The sequence below is a fragment of the Macaca nemestrina genome, chromosome 5 (genome assembly GCF_043159975.1).
Source record: "Macaca nemestrina isolate mMacNem1 chromosome 5, mMacNem.hap1, whole genome shotgun sequence".
NCBI classification, from domain to species: Eukaryota; Metazoa; Chordata; class Mammalia; order Primates; family Cercopithecidae; genus Macaca; species Macaca nemestrina.
The window spans coordinates 142,351,370-142,372,493 of NC_092129.1; the positions used below are offsets into that span (position 1 = coordinate 142,351,370).

Sequence of the window (21,124 nt, forward strand, 5' to 3'; positions counted from 1 at the left end):
TTTGAATTCATTGAGCTTTTTTTTTTTTTTTTTTTTTGTTAATTCAATGTTCTTTTCTTTGTTGGCTTATGATCTGTAATACTTAGTTTTTCTATTTCAGTGGTTGCTTTAGGGTTTGCAGCATACTTCAACTTATGGCAATATACCTTCAAGTAAGTTTATACTACTTTGTACATAGTATGAGAGCCTTTTAATAGTGTATTCCATTTATCTCCCGCTGACCTTTAAACTATCTCTGTCATATATTTTACTATTACATATATCATAAATTATACACTACAGTTATTTTTATTCTAAATGCAATTATCTTTTAAAGAGACTTAAATAAGAAAATCCTATACAGATAGTCTCTGACTTAATGATGGTTCAACTTATGATTTTTGGATTTTATGATGGTACAAAAACTAAATGCATTCAATAGAAAACTCCACTCTCCTATGTGGCTGAGCAGCAGTAGCAAGCCACAGCTCCCAGTCAGCCACATAGTCAGGCAGATAAACCACCAATACTTCTACAGTGTACTGTGTTGCCAGATGATTTTGCCCAACTGTAGGCTAATGTTAAGTGTTCGGAGCATGTTTAAGGTAGGCTAAACCAAGCTATGATGTTAAGTAGGTTAGGTGTATGAAATGCATTTTTGACTTAAGATATTTTCAACTTACGATAGGTTTATGGAGATGCACTCCATCGTACATCAACAAACATCTCTATATTTATCCACCTGGCTACCATTTCCTCTCCTTTCATTTATTTGGGTAGATTTGTATTTCAGTCTGCTGTTATTTTCCCCTCTGCCTGAAAGGCCTTCTTTAACATATCTTGCAGTGTGACTCTGCTGGCATGCATTCTTTCAGCTTTTGCATGTCTAAAGAATTATTTATTTGCCTTCATTTTTGAATTCTACATTGACAGTTTACTTCTTTTAGTACCTTAAAGATGTTGCTACACTGTCTCCTTGCTCTCATTGTTTCTGACAAAAAGCGACTATCTTCCTTATCTTTGTTGCTCTTCATGTAAGTTGTCTTTTTCTCTGTTGCTTTTAAGGTTTTCTTTTTATCACTAGTTTTGAGTAATTTTATTATGATTTGGCTTAGCATAGTTTTCATTGTGTTTCTTGTGTTTGGGGCTTTTGAGCTTCCTGGGTTTGTGCATTAATAGTTTTTATCAAATTCGGATTATTTTAGGCTGTTATTTTTCTTCAAATTTTTTTTGTCTCTTTCTTGTCTTTTCTTTGGAGACTCCAATTACAGGTATGATAGGTGACATGAAATTGTCCTGTAACCCACTGATGCTCCTTTCATTTTGTTTTTTATTATTTCAGACATTAGAGACATTCTCTGTTTTATTTTAGATTGATTCCGTTGCTATCTTTAAGTTCAGTCATCTTTCTTTTCTCTAATGTCTAATCTGCCATTAATCCCATTCAATGTATTTTTCATGTAAAACATAGTAGTTTTCAGCTGTAGATGTTCAATTTAGAAATTTTAGACATCTTGTATGTCTCTATACCAACTTTTTTGAACATATGGATTATAATCATAACTGTTTCAATGTCCTTGCCTGCTAATTATAACACTTGTGTCCTGTTCTGGTTGGTTTTAATTGATTGATTTTTCTCCTCATTATGGGTTGTATTTTCCTGCCTCTTTCCATGCTTGGCAATTTTTTATTGGATGCCAGACATTATGAATTTTAATTTATTGGGTGTTGGACATTTATATATTCCCTATAAATACTCTTGAGCTTTGTTTTGGAATGCTGTTAAGTTACTTGGAAACAGTTAATCCTTTCATGTCTTGCTTTTAAGATTAGTTAGGTGGAATGATAGCAGCATTTAGTCTAGAGTATTCTGAGGTAAGATCCTCATGAGTACTTGACACAATTCTGCACGAATTATGAGATTTTCCAGCTCAGCTATTCAGAACAGACACAATTCTTGGCCCTGTAAACGTACCTGGCAGAGTTTCCTCTGATCCTTTAAGGTAAGTCTTTATGTGGCTTTGGGTAGTTCCTTGCATGTATGTACTGATCCGCATTCCACTGAATACTTTAGGGAGACCCTCTGCCGCTCTCCTCTCTCCGGTACTCTGTCCTATGAACTATGGCCATCCTGATCTTCTCAGACTTTCAGTTCCTCAAGTCAGAGTCTACCTGGGCTCCCCTTTCCTGCACTGAGGCCTGGAAATCCACTCAAGGGGCTCAGCTGGTGAAATTGTAGAACTATCTCATTTGTCTTCCAATTTTTCAGGTTCACTGTCTTTCATGGTTTGATGTCCAGTATCTTAAAAATCATTGTTTTAAATGTTTCCTTCAGATGTTTTTGTTGTTTGAGGCTGGAGAGTGAAGTTAGTCTCTTTTCCCTTACCTTTGGAAAGGCATTTAAAATTTTTGCCTTTTGTTTCTACTTTTACTGCATTGTGATTAGATAATTCTGTTTATAATATTCCTACCATGGAACTTACTTATATTTCCTTTGTGATCTAACATAGGAGGAATTTCAATAAAATTTTCACTTCTGCTTGAGAAGAGAAAATATTCTTTATTAAAGGGTATAGCATTTGATACATATTTATGAAATCTAATTTATCATTGATATTGGTTAAGTCTTCTCTATCCATATTTACTTTTTGCCTGACTTCTCTTGACTTCTCTTGTCCTGAAAGTAATGTGTAAAACTATCTTACCATTATTGTTTCTATTTATCCTAGCATTGCTGTAATTTTTATTTTACATATAGATGGATTTTGTATAATCGCTTACATCATATTATTTAATTACATAGATATTATTTAATAAATATTTTATTATAGATCGTTGGTTTTTGCATTATAATGCTACTATTTTTCTTGTTTAATGCTCTGTGTTCTAAATTCTGCATTGGGTGATATTAGAGTAGCTACTTCTGCTTTAGAGTTATTCCTATTTAGCTAGCATAACTTTTCCCATCTTAGCTTTTACATTCTCTTCTTCATTAAAATTAATTTGGATCACTTTGTTTTCAATGTTTTTCTATGTATTTTTATGTGTTTCTTTCTTTATATGTCTTCCTTGCTCTTTTTAAAAGATTTCCCTTGAGATTTAAAAAAAAATGTACATTTTTGTTCTAGTAGTTACCTTTTAAAATATCTTTATTCATCTTTTTTCTTACTTAACCTTTTACTATGTGGATTGTTCATTCTAAATGGTATAATTTGACACCTGCCTGTTTTCTATGCAACAATGATCTTATTCTACTTTCCTCTTTCTGTCTTTATTCTCAGCTCAAATTTTAAGTTGTATTCTTTCTACCTTGTTAGAACATACAACACTTATAAATTATTTTCTATCCTTGTCCCTGATTCTTATGTAAATCTTAGATCTACAGTAAATATACCACATGCTCACCATCATTATTTTGCCAATGTTTCCCTGTAGCAGATTATCCAAGAAGGGTTCATGTGTACAAAGTTCTCTCACTCCTTGAATATATCATTTGTTTTTCTATAGTCTTAATAACTGAACAATGGTTTTGCTGCAATAAAGGCAATGGCTCACAGTTCATTTACTTTTCTTTGATTACTTGAAAATAATGTTCCACTCTTGCCTTGCTTTGCAGATTTTTCTTGAATATTGTGAAGCTTATATAATTTTCATACCTTTCTAGGTATCATGCTTGTTGTGTGTGGAGGCCATGAGTATTTTTTTCTCTTTAATAGTCTAATAGTTATATACGCTATGTCTCAGAATTAATCATTCTCAGTCAATTTTTCCAGGCACATTGACTCTTCCATAAATTTAGGTTTTCTCTTATTTATATAGAGTGCTTGTATTTCATTTAAAAAAATTAGCTCTATTCCATGGTGCCTTTCACCTGTTAGAAACATCAATTTCTTGAATATGTATGAAAGAATAGGATGTAGTAGAACAGTGGAGATGGCTTTTAAATAGGAATATGGATAGTTCATTTACTATAATGGGCAGTAAACCAGAGTGTGGGTATGGATGCTTATGGAGTAGGGGAGACATGGAGGTGGATGTCTAAGGAAGGGCTCTTCTAATTGCTGTGGTTTCCTTAATGGTAAGGAAGCATGTGCTAAGCTAACTCTCCTATCTCCCACCTAAGAAACAGGATGGAGATGAGTGCATTTGCCAAATTTAGATTCATGGCCTGAACATGAATCACATATCAAAATTCATGAATGATGTTCTAGAAGGAGCTCAGAGGGCCATCAGTTCCTGATCCTTTTACTTAGTAGAAAACCCAGAGCTACTTCCTCCTGAAAACAGCATTAATGGGGATCATCAACTGTGGAAGAGATCAGTCTCAAGGATAACCTCGGAGGAATCTCAAGGACTGTCCTGTGGGAGGTGGTGGAGGCCTGCTTTGTATTGCTTTAGGAGTGGTGAGAGAAAGACACAGGCACATGAATTTTGAGTGAGCATAGGAAAGAATGTTAGAGGCCTGCAAAAGGCTGTTGTATGAAGTAGTGAAGTCTCTCTTCCAGGGAGTCTTCATTCTTCATTAAGTGGCTGGATATCATGATGTCAGGGATGTTAGGTAGGAGATACCTGGGTCAACAGGAATTACCAGATGGTCTCTGTGCCAATGCCAAGTTGACCATTCACATTCTCTCACTATCCAAGCTTACTCTGTCAAATCTTGTCCATTCTACCTTCGACATATATTCAGAACCCAAGCCTTTCTAACTTCCTCTACCTCAATCACCCTGGATCAATAAGCAATTTTCTCTCTCCTGAATTACTTTAATAGTCTTTTAGATGACTTTTCTGCTTCCTTCTTGGCCCCACTCCCCTATCCCAATCTCTTTTCAATAGCAGTCAGATGGATCCTGTTGAATTATAAGTTAGATAGTATCACTCTGCATCAAGCTCCACATTGATGCCCCATCTCACTTAGAGTAAAAGCCAAAGTCCTAATCACAGTCTACATGGCCCATGTGACCTGCTCCCTCTCCTGCCCATCTCCAACTTCATCCTCAACTGCATTCCTTGCCACCTGCAGTCCTGCTCACAGGCTCCTGGCTTTCCCACACACCTGCCAGGAGCGTGCCCTCATCTCTTAAAGGGTGCTGGCAATTTCCATTCCAGGAATGCCTCAGGTATTTGGAGAGATCGCCTTTTTTAAACCTTCTCTTCAGATATCATTACCTATTCAAAGAGGTCCTACCTGTCCACTTTTATCAAAAAACATTCCCATCCTTTTACCTTCCTGAATTTTTCACAATGGCACTTATTACCCACATATTATATATGACATTACTTGTTCATAAGGTGTTACTGCCTTGCCTGACAGTAGTTTTGTCTATTTTTTCATGTCTAGAAGGGGCCTAGCACAGAATCCGTGCTTAAGAAATATTTGTTACATGAATGAATAAGTGAATAGGTGTGATTGTGTTTTTATAGGGATACGGGACAATGTGACAATAAGCCAGGGCTTGATTCCTTCCTTCTGGAGGGAGGAGAAGGACTTGATAGGACCTTACCATTTTACTGTGTTCTGTTCCGGGTAAGAGGAAGTAAACATGTGGCAGCCTCTCTCTCCCACTGATGATACAACCTCGATAGAGTGCATGGGGCAGCTATTTGAATAATCTGAACAGTAAATACCAGCAAGTGGATGGCTGAAAACAGCCAGGATTCCAAGTACCACAAAACTGCTGGTGAGTTGTGCACACTTTTTCCTCTGGAATCTCTAGAGCAGAACTCAGCATGGCCTGAAACCCAGGAGTGAGCAGCATGGTGCAGACAGAGAGATGCAGAAGAAAACCTCTGGTTCTGGCTCAAGCAGTGGATAAGGAGACTCCTAAAACTCAGAGCCTGGGGGGACCCCTGATGGTTTTCTTTACTTTCTCTCCATTCTCATGTTCCAGCCACCAGAGAATGCAAGAGAGGAGTAGCAGTGGCAGTAAATGTGGCATCAACAACAACAACAACAAAGCAGAGATTAGGACTCTGAGGAAGGGAAACCTATATTCTGGCCTCAGGGTGCTCTTTCTTCCTGGCTGGGGGTCATATGCCACCTGTGGGCACCTCAGGACTCCTGATAACCTCCCTCTTACCTGTTGCCTTTTTAGCCCAGGATCAGTAGGTATGGGGGTGCACATGCTCTTGAGGACACAGCAGCTGTCACATCAGGGAGCCTGGCTCCAGACCACTCTGTAAATATCCCATGGCTGGGGCCTGCCCATCACCCCACCCAGGCCTCCTCAAATGAGGAGCTAAAGCCGGCCCAAGGGGCCAAAGTGCAGAGGGTAGGGATAATGAGCCACTGGCCTTCTAAAACCTGTCATGGTCCCTGAGTCAGCCAAGACACAGGCAGGGGAGGAGGGTGGGGCTGGGACAAAGCTGGATCTCAAGGGAGTTAGGTTTGCTAGCCTAGGAGAGGGGAGCGGAGGAGATGCTCTAAGATGTGGCTTTACCAAATGTTTCAAGGACACGATGGACCAAGCAATGGCACCTGTGATGAAAGATTGAAGCCCAGGAGGTGGGGCTCCTGCTAATCTCAGTTGACTATTCTAAGGCTCTACAAAAAGGAAGGTTCTTAGCAATGTAGATGGGGCTTTTTGGGTAGGAAAGGGAGAAACTGGCGTTTCTTTACACAACTTCTGCGAAGCACCTCATATGTGCTATGATAACTAATCCTCACTAAGCCCATGACACAAAGACTCATGTTTTAGATGAACAAGCTAAGATATAAAAAGGTTAAACAAGAGACATCCAAGGTCACAGTCCTAGTAAGGGACAGGGCTGAGTAAGCCTTTAGTAAATATATTCTCCTACCCCAGTATGAAACCCAGAAAAGTCCTTCATGTCCCAAGTCATGGATCCTAACACATGGGCCATGAACTTTAGAAGACAGAGCCCAGCAGCAATGTGAGGGAGATGCAGAAATCAAAACAACTCACATTTAGTAACTTGCTGAATGCTAGACACTCTTCCCCGTGTTGTAAGAAATGAAAGAACATAGGCCCATGACTTTGAGGTCTTTACAAGCCTCCCTGAAGAATTAACTTCTCGAGCTGACAGACAGGCATGTTTTCACAAATTTACCAGGTACCTGTGACTCTGAGGAACACACCACCTGGGCAAGGATGGATTGGCCAGAAAATTACTTAGTCCAAGGTGGTTCTTACAGCCAGAAGAATTCACAGGTGCTCTTAGTGGTTCTCAGACCTGCTTGTCTCATTTATTAAAGCTCAACTAATGCCTTGAAGAGGAAGAAATTAGCTTTCTGTCCAGTTAAGAATGACTATTCTTCATTCTTAACTTCATGGCACAGTAGCTCATGCCTGTAATCCCAGCACTTTGGGAGGACAAGGTGGGAGGATCATGAGGTCAGGAGTTCGAGACCAGTCTGGCCCATATGGTGAAACCTCGTCTCTACTAAAAATACAAAAATTAGCCAGGCTTGGTGGCACACGCCTGTTGTCCCAGCTACTCAGGAGGCTGAGGCAGAAGAATCGCCTGAACCTGGAGTTGGAGGTTGCAGTGAATGGAGATTGCACCACTGTAGTCCAGACTGGGCAACAAAGTGAGACTCCTTCTTAAAAAAAAAAAAAAAAAGAGTGACTGTTTTTTCTGAGGACCAAGGAGGCCTGGGGGAGCAAACTCCTTTGGAGTTTGGGGGATGTGGTTGTGTGAGCTTGTGGGGGAGGGTAAACAGTGTGGGCTATAGGGTGGTGACCTGGGGAGAACAAGAAGGTCCTTCAGCAGCCTAGATAGGGGGAAGCTGCTCGTCTCTTTGTGAGTGAGGGAAGTGGGGTTTTATTCTATCACCTTGGTTCCTTAATTTGTAAAATGGCGTTGGAGAAAGATCTAGCTCAGGGGGTTGTATATTTATAAACTGTGAAGTGCTAAAGTAATTAAATGCATAACACATAGACTTGGAGAAGTGGAAGTGCTAACGGCCTCCATTATATTAATTATATGCACATTGTAATCAATGGCAGCATATTAATGATAACATTGGGCATATTGGGTTCTAGAATCACTGAACTGGCACAGCAAGTATTTCAGAGGCCATCCAGCCTGGTCTTCCTTATCTAATGTTAGAATTCTCTGTAAGATATTTGTGCTAAGGAGTACTAATATTTTCCTCAGTAATACCGGGCATGTTGAATGTCAGAGTTCAGCCAGGGCCTTGGGAGAGTGGGTAATCCTGCCTGTCTCCCATGAGGCTTCCCTAGGTTGACCAGAACCACTCTTGCCCTCCTAGATCCCTGAGCACAGACAGGTTTGGCATCCAGAGTGGGCTGTGGTCATCATCTGAATGGAAAAACCAGCTATGAGTCAGGGCTTAGACTGGAGAAAATTTCTAAGGAAGTGGAGCCAGCTGCTTACTTCCCCCAGGCCCAGCAGGAAATTGAGCCTCACTGTCCCAAATGTCAACTAAAAGGCATCCAAGAGCCCTTGATATAACTTCAGACATAAACAACATAAGCATAGGGTCCCAATTCCCTGGGAGTCACCTCCCCACCCACATGAAGATGGCACGGCTGCCACAGTCATCTGTGACCCAAGAGTCATCCTTTCCACTATTCTTGGCACAATCACCAAGAAACCACACCAGGGAAGAATACTACCCCATAGCTCTCCCCAGCCTTGCCCAGTGTGCCAGTGGTGAAGAAGCCATTCCTTAGTGTTCTAGAACTTCCTCTGCAAAACATAATCATGCATAAGAAGATGGTCCCCACTCCCAGCACATCACAGCTCTGCTCTAAGGAACCTGCAGGGTGACAGGAGGCCATCGATCCTCTAGGAGAGATGGGAGTCCCTCCCTTTTATTCTCATCCTCCTTCTGTCTCAGATACAGTCTATCTCGTTGGGGTGGAAAGTAACAATAAACTCTTGTCTTAATCCTCTTCACCGCCAAGCACAACTTCAAGCAGTAAGAAATACAATATAAAACCTTCATTCAAGAACCCTGTTCTCCCCATCCTGATGCAAGGGTGGCTCTGTTGGAACAAGAGTGGCTGGCCAGGCCTTTTGAACCACGGGAGAAGATGTTCTGGGGTCAACTTCAAGACAGGACTGGCAGTACTGGGACATTTGGCTGAGAATCGGGGGCCTGCCCAGGTAAAGAGCTTCCCCGCTATGGATGTAAATGGAGGGGAACAGCTGAGCTGCAGGAAGGGAAGAAAAGGAAAGCGAGGAGCAAGGAGGATGGAGGCACACTTTCTCCTCATGTTGGGATTCCAGCTCACATCCCAGTCCTTCCCTGTGAGCAGTCATGAGAACCTCACCCCGAGAAAGGAGGCTGCAGTGGGGCTTTTCTCTAGGTGCCCTAGCTCTCCCCGCCACTGAAGTTGGAGACTAGACACCTTGGGTGGTGGATGGGCAGAAACAAAGGCCCCATGTCCTATGAGCAGATCCCTCTACAGGTACCTGGGGCTCAGATGGTATAAGACAGGCGGGAGGGAGCTTGGGTAGGGTCAGGTGGTTGCTCCCCAGAACTGGAAAAGGTGGCTTTTCTGCATGCATTTCTTTCGATGGGTGAGGTTGTCTCCTGCCCTGTGTTCTTGCTTGACCAATAATCACAGGCTTTGATTCTTGTGAAAGAACAAGAAAGTCAGGAGACATCTGGAAGAAAGGCAGCAGCAGGAAGAGCAACACTGATGCAATACAGTGTCAGGTACAGCCCAGCTTACTGTCCCCAACTAGGCAGCAAGATCAATCAGCCTCCCACACAGAAACCAGCAGAATGGGGCATTGTGATTTTGATCATTTTTTTTTATTGTATTAAGAACACTTAACTTGAGATCTGCTCTCTTAACAAGTTTTTGAATGTACAATAAGGTATTGTTAACTATAACAATGTACAACAACATTGTACAGCAGATTTCTAGAATGTATTCACCTTGCATAACTGAAACTGTGTACCTATTGAATAGCAACTCTCCATCTCCCCCTCCTCCCAGTCCCTGGCAACCACCATTCCACTCTCTGCTTCTATGAGTTGGACTATTTTAGATACTTCATATAAGTGGAATCCAGCAATCCCACTCCTGGGTATTCATCCAAAGGAATTAAAATCAGGATCTCAAACATGCACTTCCATGTTGATTGCACTAGCCACAACAGCCAAGATGTGGAGGCGACCTGGGTGTTCATTAACGAAGAAGCGGTTAAAGAAAAGTGGAATATACATGCAACGGAGTAGAATTCAGCCTTAGCAAAGAAGGAAATCCCGCCATATGCAACAACATGGGGGGTTGGTGAAGGCTTTCACTAGAGATAGGGGTGGAGAAGGAAGCTTCTTAGGGTAGTTCAAGGAGGTAGAAAGCAACATCACAGTTTGGCCACATCTCCTTCCTGTAGGAAATACAGAATCCAAAGAGACACAAAGAGAAGAGAGAAAGAAAATATGGCAAACATTCTAATGCCATCTTTGCTGACTGGACCTGTAACCTGTGCTGGATGCTCCACTGACATTTCTCGTTTCACCCTCAGAATAACCTCTGAAGAGGTCATTGTAGTTCCCATTTTACAGACAAGGTCTCTGGGCTGGTAGGGCCTGGGTCAGATGGTTATTCATGAGCTGATAAGGAGAATCTCAGGCCACCACAGTGGGTGCTCTCAGGACCATTCTAAGGCTTTCTGGCTAAGAGTCCAGGGGAACATCACCTGGGGCTAGGGAAGAGCTTTTGGAACCAGGAGCTCCAAAGGCTGGGATTGCCCAAGAGGACAAGGAGGGAGGTGTGTGTTGGGCACCTGGCAGTGGGGTGATTCCAGAGGCATGCACCCTGGCTTGCCAAATGTCTCGGAGGGCCTGGGCTCCACAGGCCCTCTGCTATGGAGAGCTTTTCTCAGCCCTTTCCACCTACTACATGATTCTAGGAATCTTCTTCTGTGGAAGCAGGGCTTTGGGAATCTGCTGGGCTGAGGAGGTAGTCCCCATCCAGCCCATGCCACTAGCGACAGCTCCAGAGTTTTGCTCTCACCAACACCCCCATGCTTCTGCTCTGTAAAGACGTCATATTTACCTTCTTGCCCCTCCTACTCTAGGAACCACACTCACACATGCACACAGGAAGGCTTTGCGCAGCATTGAAATTGATCAAGCCTGAGTACCATAGAACAAGGGTCCTATCTGCTAGAGTTTGGCTGTACCTTGACCTCAGATATCTGCCATTCAGAATGGAATGCCAGGCACTGGATCAGAACAACCATAAGCTTAGGCATCTGCTTCTCCCTCTTTCTCCACCTCCATGTCAAGGGCATCCCCTCACTACAAATTGGGCCTGGGGTGGGAGTATAAGGCCGAGGGCAGGGAACTGGGAAGCCCCTTCCACCCCATCTGATTTCAGACCTGCCTCCTCAATGCCCCACGTCTGAGCCAGCTATATTTAGCAAGCTCAATTCAGTAACTAGAGCAACTGGTCTAGCGCCCTCCCCTTCCAAGGACTCTGAAGGGACCAGTTTCTCACACCTTTTAATCGTCTTCCATTTCTCCAGGCAACCAACACAAAAGGCCTGGACCAGGTGGTAGAGATGCTGGGGCTCCTACACAGAGGCTCTATTTTCTGTTTTGCATTCTTCCAGGCTGGGTAATTATGGATCTGTCCTCAGAGGAATTCTGTTTCTTAGCATCTACTGCTAGAAAGCCCATTTATGTCAGTCTAGCCTCACCACATCTATCAGTGTTACACTGCAGAGGACTGTATCACTGACATGGTGTCTGCCTGTGGTCTAATGTGAATGCATTCCCATGCACACGCCAGTGTGCAGTGTGTGTGCACGTGAGTGGGTGTGCATATTGGTTTGTGAATAGAGCACTCCTTGATCAATCAGTCTTTATTGCATGCCCAGTTTGTGCCAAGCCAAGGTGTTATAAAGTGCACAGTAGTGAAGAGGAGGGGCAGAATCACTGCACATGTGCAGTTTTCATTGTGGTGGAATCAGTAAACCAATGATTAGATCATTTGAGGTAGTGAGGAATGCTGATGGAATTACAGCAGATCGATGCCTAGTAAATGGAGGGTGGGTGAGGGTGGGGGTGGCCACGGTGGCTACTTTAGATGGGGTTGTCAGGCAAGGCCCAACTGAGGAGACAGGATAAGCTGGAGGTGGAGCCTTCCTGGCAGAGGAAACAGCAAAGTCAGAAGCCTTGTGGGGAATGGGCTTGGTGTGTTTGTAGCTGGAGAGAAGAGGGTGGGGGTGGGGAAAGATTGGCAGGAGCTGAGGTCAGAAATAGAGATGTCTGCAGGGCTCAGGGAGTCAGAACTCAATTCCCTCCTGTGTCGCTTACTAGCTGTGTGACTTTGAGGGAGTTACCGAACCTCTCTGGGCCTCTGAGGGGTAATGACCGTACTTCCTTTAGAGAGCATTATGGCGATGACGGAATGGGTTCACATATGTAAGGGGCTTAGAACAATAGCTGGCATATACATCAGCTGTGTTTTTTTAAAAACAAACAAACAGACACTATTTTTTAAAATAAGGCTATTGTGATCAGCCTTATTGTTATTACAAGAAAGGAGCTTAAATTTGAAGAAGAGTCCATTTGTCTGTTGGAACAAGTGCTGGAAATTATCAGAGACCTGAATTTTACTCCCTGGTGTGTCTTCAAGTCCCTAGGTGTCCAGTTCCTTTAAGGCATTACCAAGACAGTCCTGTGAGACCCTAGTTTAGTGTCCAGCACAGAAGTTGTCTCCTAAGGGTAGGGGTCTTAATTAGTGGGTGGGGTCCTTACCCAAAAAGAGTGAGTTCCAAACTCATCCAGAAAAGCAGCCGAGGAAGCTAAAGTTCAAATGACTCATCTGTTCACTTCCAGCAGGGAAAGAAGGTGAGTGAAGTGGGGAGAGGGAGGGAGACACGGGGCTGGAAGAGACAGGACCGCGCGACTGTGCTGCCCAGAGCCTTTTATCTTGGCTTCCGCCTCGTACAACTATGGGGATGGCTGGTGAGGATGAAGGCTGGAGGGCACAGGGTCTAGTAGGTGCTGGTTTGGGGCAGCTTCTGCCTCATTTTTTTCATCAGTCATCAATGAAGAAGTCAGTTGAGATAACTGATATTTCTTAGTTAACCCCACTCAAAACATCCACTGGAGGCTGGGCTGGTTAGTGAGTTAGGGGATAAAAGGAAAACATTTGGAGATGAAGATCTTTTGAGCACAACACACCTTGCATTTTTGGATTGTGGTAGCCGTGGGAATAAAGTGTTTGGTTTCCTCTTTGCAAGCTGGAGGTGCAGAAGGAGATGGTGTCTGTGGTCCTCCAAGCTGGATTGCCATCAGACCCCTGAGTGTGTAGCCAGCAGGCTTGGCGAGGATTTCCATCTGACATCCCTGCCCCTCTCCCGAACTACACGGAGAGGGGCACTGACAAGTTCTGCATATTTACAAGCACACATCCATCCCCTACAAGGCATGGGCTTCTGAAAATTTACAGAGAAATCACATTTTTGTAAATCAAATTCCATTTTCAATGCACTTTGGTTTCTTATTACTGAAAGAATCCCTGTTGCAAATCCTTTTGTGAAGCAAATATCTCTTCCCCCATAAATATCTCCTTCATATTTAGGCTCTGTTTTTAAATTATTTATTTGAGACAGAGTCTTGCTCTGTCATCCAGGCTGGAGTGCAGTGGCACGATCTCAGCTCACTACAACCTCCGCCTCCCGGGTTCAAGCGATTCTCCTGCCTCAGTCCCCCAAGTAAATGGGACTCTAGGTGTGCACCACCACCCCCAGCTAATTTTTGTATTTTTAGTAGAGACAGGGTTTCACCATGTTGGCTAAGATGGTCTCAATCTCTTAACCTCGTGATTCACCCACCTTGGCCTCTCAAAAGTGCTGGGATTACAGGCGTGAGCCACCGCGCCCGGCCTACTTCGGCTCTTAAAGTATGGGAGCCCCTGTCTGTTCAAGTGGGGGTGTGTGTGTGTGTGTGAAAGGGCTTGTGTGTCAGTGTGTACGTGTGTGTGAGAGTGTGTGTGAGAATGTGTGAGTGTGAGTATATGGTCAGTGTGAGAGTGTGAATGTGTGTGAGGGAGAATGAGAGTGTGTCAGTGTGCATGTATGTGTAGGAGTGTGTATCCGTGTGCATGTGTGTGTCAGTGTGTATATGTGTGTCAGCATGTGTCACTGCATATGCATATGTGTGTCAGTGTGTGTATGTGTGCCTGTGTGGGTGTCAGTGCGTACATCTGAGTGTGAGAGGGTGTGTGAGGAAGAATGTGTCAGTGTGTGTGTGTTGTCAGTATGTGTGTATCAGTGTGTGTGTGTGTGAGGCTATGTGAATGTGAGCATGTGTCAGTGCATATTTGTGTGTCAGTGTGTATGTGTGTCACTGTATGTGTGTATGTGTGTCAGTGCACGTGTGAGTGTGCATGTGTTTGTTAGTGTGTCAGTGTAACTGAATGTGTGTGTGTCAGTGCATATGTATGTGTGTGTCAGTGTACGAGTTTGTCAGTGTGTGTCAGTGTGTGTCAGTGTATGTGTGGGTGTGCATCTGTGTGTCTGTGTAAGAGTGTGTCAGTACATATGTATGTCAGTGTGAATGTATACGCAAGAGCAATTGTGTGTCAGCGTGTGTCGGTGTGCATGAGTATGTGTCAGTCCACATGTATATATAAGTGTGTCAGTGTGCATGTGTGAATGTGTTGGTGTGTATACAAGAGTGTGTGTGTATGTGTGAGTGTGTCAGTGTGCATGTGTGTTGAGTGTGTCTGTGCATGTGTGTGTCAGTGTGGGTGCGAGAGTGGGTATGTGTGTCAGTGTGTACATGTGAGTGTGAGAGTGTCTGCATTTGCATTCACTCTGGCACATGAAAGGGTTTTTGAATGTACGACGCTTTTCTCCTCTCCCTGCCTTGCTGTGATATGCTGCTGGAGAGAGGCACTGTCAAAGCCCAGGGCTGACCCGGCGTGGTTCAGCCCTCCATCTGGGCATGCCATCCTTCGTTCCTGGCCTCTGACTGCTGCTCCTTGTGGGAGTTGTCCCGGGGGCCACGTTAGAAGCAGGCACAGAGGAAACAGAATCATTTCAGGAAGATGGAAATTGTGCCTGCCTCTTGGATTGGGCCAGGGAAGGGGAGGCAGATGTGAGAGTGTAGAAGGGGCTGACTGGGGATTCTTCCGGAATTCATTCATGAGATTGCATTCTACAATCAATTATTCATCAGAGAAGATCCAGGGAACCACTGTTGTTTGCTTTCTGCCTGTCTGAAGGATGAGGACTGTCTCCTTAACAGTTGTCAATTTAACTGCTGGGGAGAGCGGCTTGACTTCCCCTGGAAAATGTGTGGCATCTCCCTCGGCACTGACACTTGTCTCACTGCCCACCCACACCACTGAGCTCTGCGTGGGGAAGGGTCCTCATCAGTCTCCAGCCTTCTGCAGGCTGGTGCAGGGGCCAGCCAAAGAGCCTCTGGAAAGACTCCTTCATCACTTATTAATGGTCCCCGGCCTTGTCCCTGAAGTAATTAGTGTCGGGCTATTTTCCTGTCACGCAGTTAATTGCCATCTGTACTGCTTAACATGCCAGGGCACTGGGTAGCAATCTGGGGGCCCGTGGAGGGCTGTGGGGATGGGGCCTGAGTCATGGTGTTGGCTAACACAGCCGGGGTGGGAGCGGGAGAGAGGGAGCTTTCAGTGGGGTTTGGGAGGTGCCGGGGGCTTTGGGCAGCTTCATCCCTCAGTTCACAGTCAAAGTGTTAAGAACCAGCTTCTGCCCTGGCAGGAGGAGAGGGAGGGAGCTGAGGTCCTGGAAGAAAGCAAGGTTCTCACCGCAACAGACACCCACAGGATGCTTAGGAACCAGACTGTCTCAGGAACATCCGGATTCAGGATCTGAAGCCCTGTGTACTAGCCCTCTGTCTGGTTCCCTAGAAGCAGGGTTTGAGAGGATATTCCAGCGTGTGGTTTGTTGAGTGAGTGCTTGCAGAGAAGCTGGGAGGGATTGTAGGGCATGATGGAGCAGCAGAAGGGTCCAGACAAAGATGCCACTTCAGGGGAGGTCTAGCTGGGCCAAACCCACAGGGGCTTTGGGGCATGTACAGCGCATGGAGTTTGTTCTACCTGAAGACAAGAGGGTGGTGTTTCTGTCGCTACAGCAGTCAGGCCTTAGCTAAACGTTATTCCCGGAGAAGGGGCTACGGTAGAGGGCTTAACCTCCAAAGCATCTCCCAGGGAAGTGGCTCCTGCTGGCTAAGGCGATGTGGAGGAGAAGGGTATAGTTATGAGCTATTAGCAGCCAACACTGCAGCAGCCTGGAGTGAGTGCCCAGTTGGTAAAGGACATCTAGGTGGGGCACAAACAGCCTCTGATCCCCCCTTCCTAGCTGCTCTGAGGCTCTGTTTCCTTCCACGTCAAAGGGGGTTCAACAGCCTTCCCTTGCTCTATTGCAATGCAGAAGGGTAACAAACTGAGAGGGTGGGGCAAGGATCTTGTAACTGTAGTGTGCTGTATAAATGCCAGCTAGTATCACTACACTTATTCCCATGCCGTTTAGTGGAAGAAATGCCCACATTTCACTTTACATGGAGCACAAACCACAGATGCTTGGCTGGATTTTTTAAGGCTTCTCTCCCCAACGCCCCTCTCCCCTGGCCTGGGGTCCTTCCATTAGACAAATGTGCTTTTGACATGTCATATCTCTGGGATAACTTAGAAAGGACGTGGAGGGGATTAATTTTCAGTTATGGGTCATGAGAGCTACAGTGAGACTCCTTTTTAGGTGCTCTTAGACTAGAGCGGGAAGATGGGTAAGGGGACAGCCTGAGGGCCAAGCACAGGGCACTGCAGGAGGGCCTCTTCCCATCCTCATCCATTTTGTAACCGCCCTCAACCCCCAGAGGGGACAATGAGTACCGAGGAAGGACCCCTCCCCAACCCTGCTGAGCCCCTTTCCTATCCCCCACCCCTTCCCCCAGCACATAGGAAAAAGGGGGGCTCCCACCAAAGGCAGCCCCTGTAGGTTGAGCAACATTGATCCTGGCCAGGCCGCCCCTGAGAGGAGAGGAAATTGCTGGGGAGGCAGTGGAGGAGGTTGGAGGAGAGCTCTCGGCAGTGATAGGCCTGTGGGGAGGAGGGGAGGAAGGAGGCAGTGTCAGCAAGCCTCTGACTGGCCGAGGCTGAGAGTGCCGGACACAGCCACAGTGCCAGGTCAGAACCACTGAACTGCTGGGCTGACCTGCTGTTTATTAGGCCTTCAATACGGGGAACACAGTGACACTGGAGTGCTGCTTTCTTCCTCAAGGAAAGGACTGTGGTGTTTGAGCCAGATCCTCGTGCCCGCCCCCTCTGCCCTCCCCCCGTGTTGAGCCCTGTGTCCCTGGGCTTGTTGTGCCTGGGTGTCCGAGGAAGACATTTTCCTACCTGCCCTTTTCTGGTGGGGAAGGGTTTCGGGTCCACCCCTAGGACACAGCATACAGGCCTGGTCCTCTCTCAAACTGAGAACATCCAGAAAATGACTGGGATTGGGAAAAAATGCATTTTGGTGGTCAGTGGCCAGAATGTGGGATTATTTCTGGGGAAATGACTAGGTTTTACTTTACAGGTCACAAGCGTGTAGGTGTGTGTGTGGGCGTGCGCGCGCACGCCCACACACACACCTGTCTCTTGAGGGCCAGGACACACTGTACCCTCATCCCAGGAATCAGACCCCTGCCCAGAGTGGAGGGCCCTGGACACTCAACAAGGACACGTCTGATCCACAACATCTTTGATCTCACCGCTGTTAGCTCAGCATAAAGCAGGAAGGAGAAGTGGGCTTGGCAGAGCCTCTGCCTTCAGGGTCTGGAGTCTAGGTTTACTCACGGGAATCACGTGGGGGATCTGGTTTAAGGTGGTTTGGGTGAGGAAGACAGTGCAAAGCTCACCAAAATGGTCAAGGAAGGCTGCATAGAGGAGGTAAGGCTTGAAAGAAACGCAAAGTTTGAATTGGGAGGGAAGAAGAGAGAGTGTGTGTAAGGGGAACGTTTGTGTCAGCTAAAGTGTGGAGGCAAGAAGAAGAGAGGGCAGCCTGGCTGGGAGAAAATCATTCCAGAATAAACGATGATGATGATGATGCTAATCATTATCATTATCAGAGCTAATATTAATTGACCACCTACTGTGTGCCAGGCACCATTCTCAGAGCTTTACAGATTAGCTTATTTAATCCTTACACTTCCATGAGGTAGATACTATTATCATTTCTGATTTTACATGGTTTTTGTGTTGCTATAAAGGAATACCTGAGGCTGAGTAATTTATTTAAAAACAAAAAAAGTTTAATCTGCTCACAGTTCTGTAGGCTGCACAGGAAGCATGGCCCAGTATCTGCTCCTGGTGAGACCTCAGGAAGCTTTTACTCTTGGTGGAAGATGAAGCAGGAACAGGTGTGTCACACGGCGAGAGAGGGAGCGAGAGAGAAGGGGGAGGTCCCACGTGCTATTAAACAACCAGATCTCGCAAGCACTCAGAGCGAGTACTCACTCACTACCACAAGAAGGGCACCAGGCCATTCGTGAGAGATCCGCCCCCATGACCCAAACACCTCCCACCAGGCCCCACTGCCAACATTGGGGATCCCATTTCAACATGAGATATGGAGGGGACAAACATCCAAACCATATCATGGGAAGAAACTAAGGCCCAGAGCGGATAATTAATGGGCACAAGGTCACAGAGCCAGTGAGTGGCCAAACCAGGATTTGAACCTGAACAGCCTGGCCCTGGGGCTTCTGCTGCTATCTGATAGACCTTTCTAGATAAGCTGGTACACACTGAGCCCTTACGATGTGTCAGGCACCATTCTGAGCCTTTTATTCATGGAGTCTTCATTATTAATTTCATTTTACAGATAAGAAAACTGAGACACAGAAAAGTCACAAGATTATTGAGGTCAACACAGAGAACAGTGGAACCGGCACCTGACCCCAGGCAGGCAGAGCCTTCGTGACCACACCACATGGCCACAAGGAGTGGGCAGGGAAGACAGTGGTAAGTGGAAGCCATGGACATTGTACTCAGGCCTGTGGACATGCCCCCAGGCATTGGGAACTCTGGCGGGTTTTGATCGCCAGCAGGGAGCAGTGACATAGGGAGGAGGCACCCAGCCAGGGCGGGTGCCAACAGCCACGGAAGAGCCGTCTGAGGCTGGGATTGGGGTTGGGGGAGGGCTTGCCTCCTCTGTGGCTCCTGTGGCCTAGTTTCCTGGCGGCCGCCAGGTAGTGGGACCTGGCAAGCGGGTTATAAATATCCTGGACTGACAGCAAGGCCTTCACTCTGACACTGATGCGGATTAAGCTGAATGTGCAGCTCAAGGTCATTGGCATGGCTGTAGCTTTGCTTTGGGAGAGGTCTAGTTGAGACGATGCTAAGCAGGGGACAGCAGGGAGGCTGGGGGCTGAGCCCCTAGGTCCAGCTCAGCACAGACAGTAGCTTTTCCTCTCGTGTGGCCTGAGTGCTTCACTTCTGCCCTTACCACGTCTCTCGCCCCAGCCTCCTCTGTCCTCCCCAAGCCTGTCCTCCGCGGGTTTTCCCAGCCCACTCAAGCAAGAAGTCAGTGGTGGGGGATGTGCTTCAGCCTTCTGCTTCAGCCACCCCTCCTCCCTCAGCACCTATTTCTGCCCACGTTTCCAGAGGAGAGTTGGACAGTGACTCTGGGTTGACTCAGCAAAGCTGTAGCTCCCTGAGGACTGTGTGTGTGTGTGTGTGTGTGTCCGTGTCCACTCTGCTTATAAAGAAAGATACTTAGAAATCTCAGAACCTCACAGCTGGACGAGACCCCCAGGTGAATGTACTCTGGGAATGTGGCTCACAGACATTCTGTGTTCACAGCTAGAGCACAGGCATCTGAGTCCCAAGCCAGCCTCCAGCGGAGCCAGCCTTTGGATTGGTTCCATCCCAAAAAGGCCCCAGGAAGGCCCGGGAGCTATGCTGGGGTTAGGAGGACCTTAGCTGAAGGAGCTGGGTGTGGGCTGGGGAATGGAGGGGGCCAGTCCTCCACCTGTCGAAGGGACAGAGGCTGTGTGGGGCGATGCAGCAGAGGCAGGAGTCAGCACCAGCCATAGGCTTGGGTGGGGCTACAGCAGGCCGGGACTGCGGGCCAGCTGGGGTCTGAGTGAGTTCTGGGCTGTGCTGGGTATTGTCTACCAGCACTTAGCATTGTTTCATACCCTTTATGTTCCTTCTGTATCACAGGGGCTAGCAGGACAAAAATGACATTTCCCAGAGTTTCTTGCTGTTTGGATCTGGCTGCAGTTTCGGTTTTGCCAACAAGAGGCATTTCCATGAGCTCTGGACAGTGGCAGAGAGCAGAGGCGTTCCTCTGCAGTGTGTTGGACGGTCCGCGGGCTCCTGCCAACGTGAGGATTTGCAGCAACTGGTATATCCACGGTCTTGTCACCAGCTTCCTGAATGCAGGGCAGCTGGAGCCACACCAGTGGTCCTTGCAGGGGCAGCAGCTGTCTCCTGGTCTCAGGCTCACAGCTGTGGGGATGTGACCTTAAGCCTAAAGCCTAGCAGTGGTCCTGACCTTCATTTGTCTAGGACCTCTGATCACTCTGTAAGTCACTATTTCCCTTATTAAATCTCTTTCTGCTGGATCCTTTGGGTGTTTCTGCTTTCTACACAGAATGCTGATTGATATATAGGACACAGCTGGGACAGGTGGATGCTGGGCTGAACAAAGGAGGAGCCTGGGCCTGATTCAGAGGCCAAAGAAGACTCTGACCCTGGTGGCTGTGATGAGGATGTGACGTGGTTGAGAAAAACTGCCAGCTTCAGGGGCAGAGGCTCTCAGGATAGGCAGGGACAGACCATCAGCTGGGCTTCAGTGACCCGCTGTGGATGCCGGAGGGGAGCATTGCAGAAATCCCAGCAGGTCCTTTCAAAGGTGACCTAGAACTGCCCCTGTTCAGAAACCAAGGGCTGCTCCCCTGCAGAGAGTTGAAGGAGATGGGTAAACAAATCCAGGCCACCGCTCACCCAGAGCCTGGGGTCCAGCTGGGTCAGCCTGTGGGGCCAATTCTAGTACATCCAGGGGAGGCCAGATGAGCAGTCCCTTTAAAGGAGGCCAAGTGGAAAAGTGCAGAGTGTCAAGAATTTCCTAGGGAAAGTGCCCAGGCTGCCTTGGCCCTGTGGGGTGCATCTCCACCATCGCCCAGCCTCCAGAGCAGTTCACCCTGAAAAGAGGAGAT

General features: G+C 46.4%; 1 long non-coding RNA gene across 2 annotated transcripts; it reads left to right on the plus strand.

Moving 5' to 3' along the window:
• The first annotated feature begins 1,765 nt into the window (after positions 1-1,765).
• LOC112428001 (uncharacterized) lies at positions 1,766-20,541 on the plus strand. Of its 2 annotated transcripts, none has more exons than XR_011623752.1 (3): positions 1,766-1,982; positions 18,784-18,923; positions 20,127-20,541. It is a non-coding gene; the product is annotated as an uncharacterized lncRNA (long non-coding RNA). The 2 variants fall into 2 exon arrangements; XR_011623753.1 differs by lacking the exon at positions 1,766-1,982 and adding an exon at positions 5,433-5,660.
• Positions 20,542-21,124: the final 583 nt, after the last annotated feature.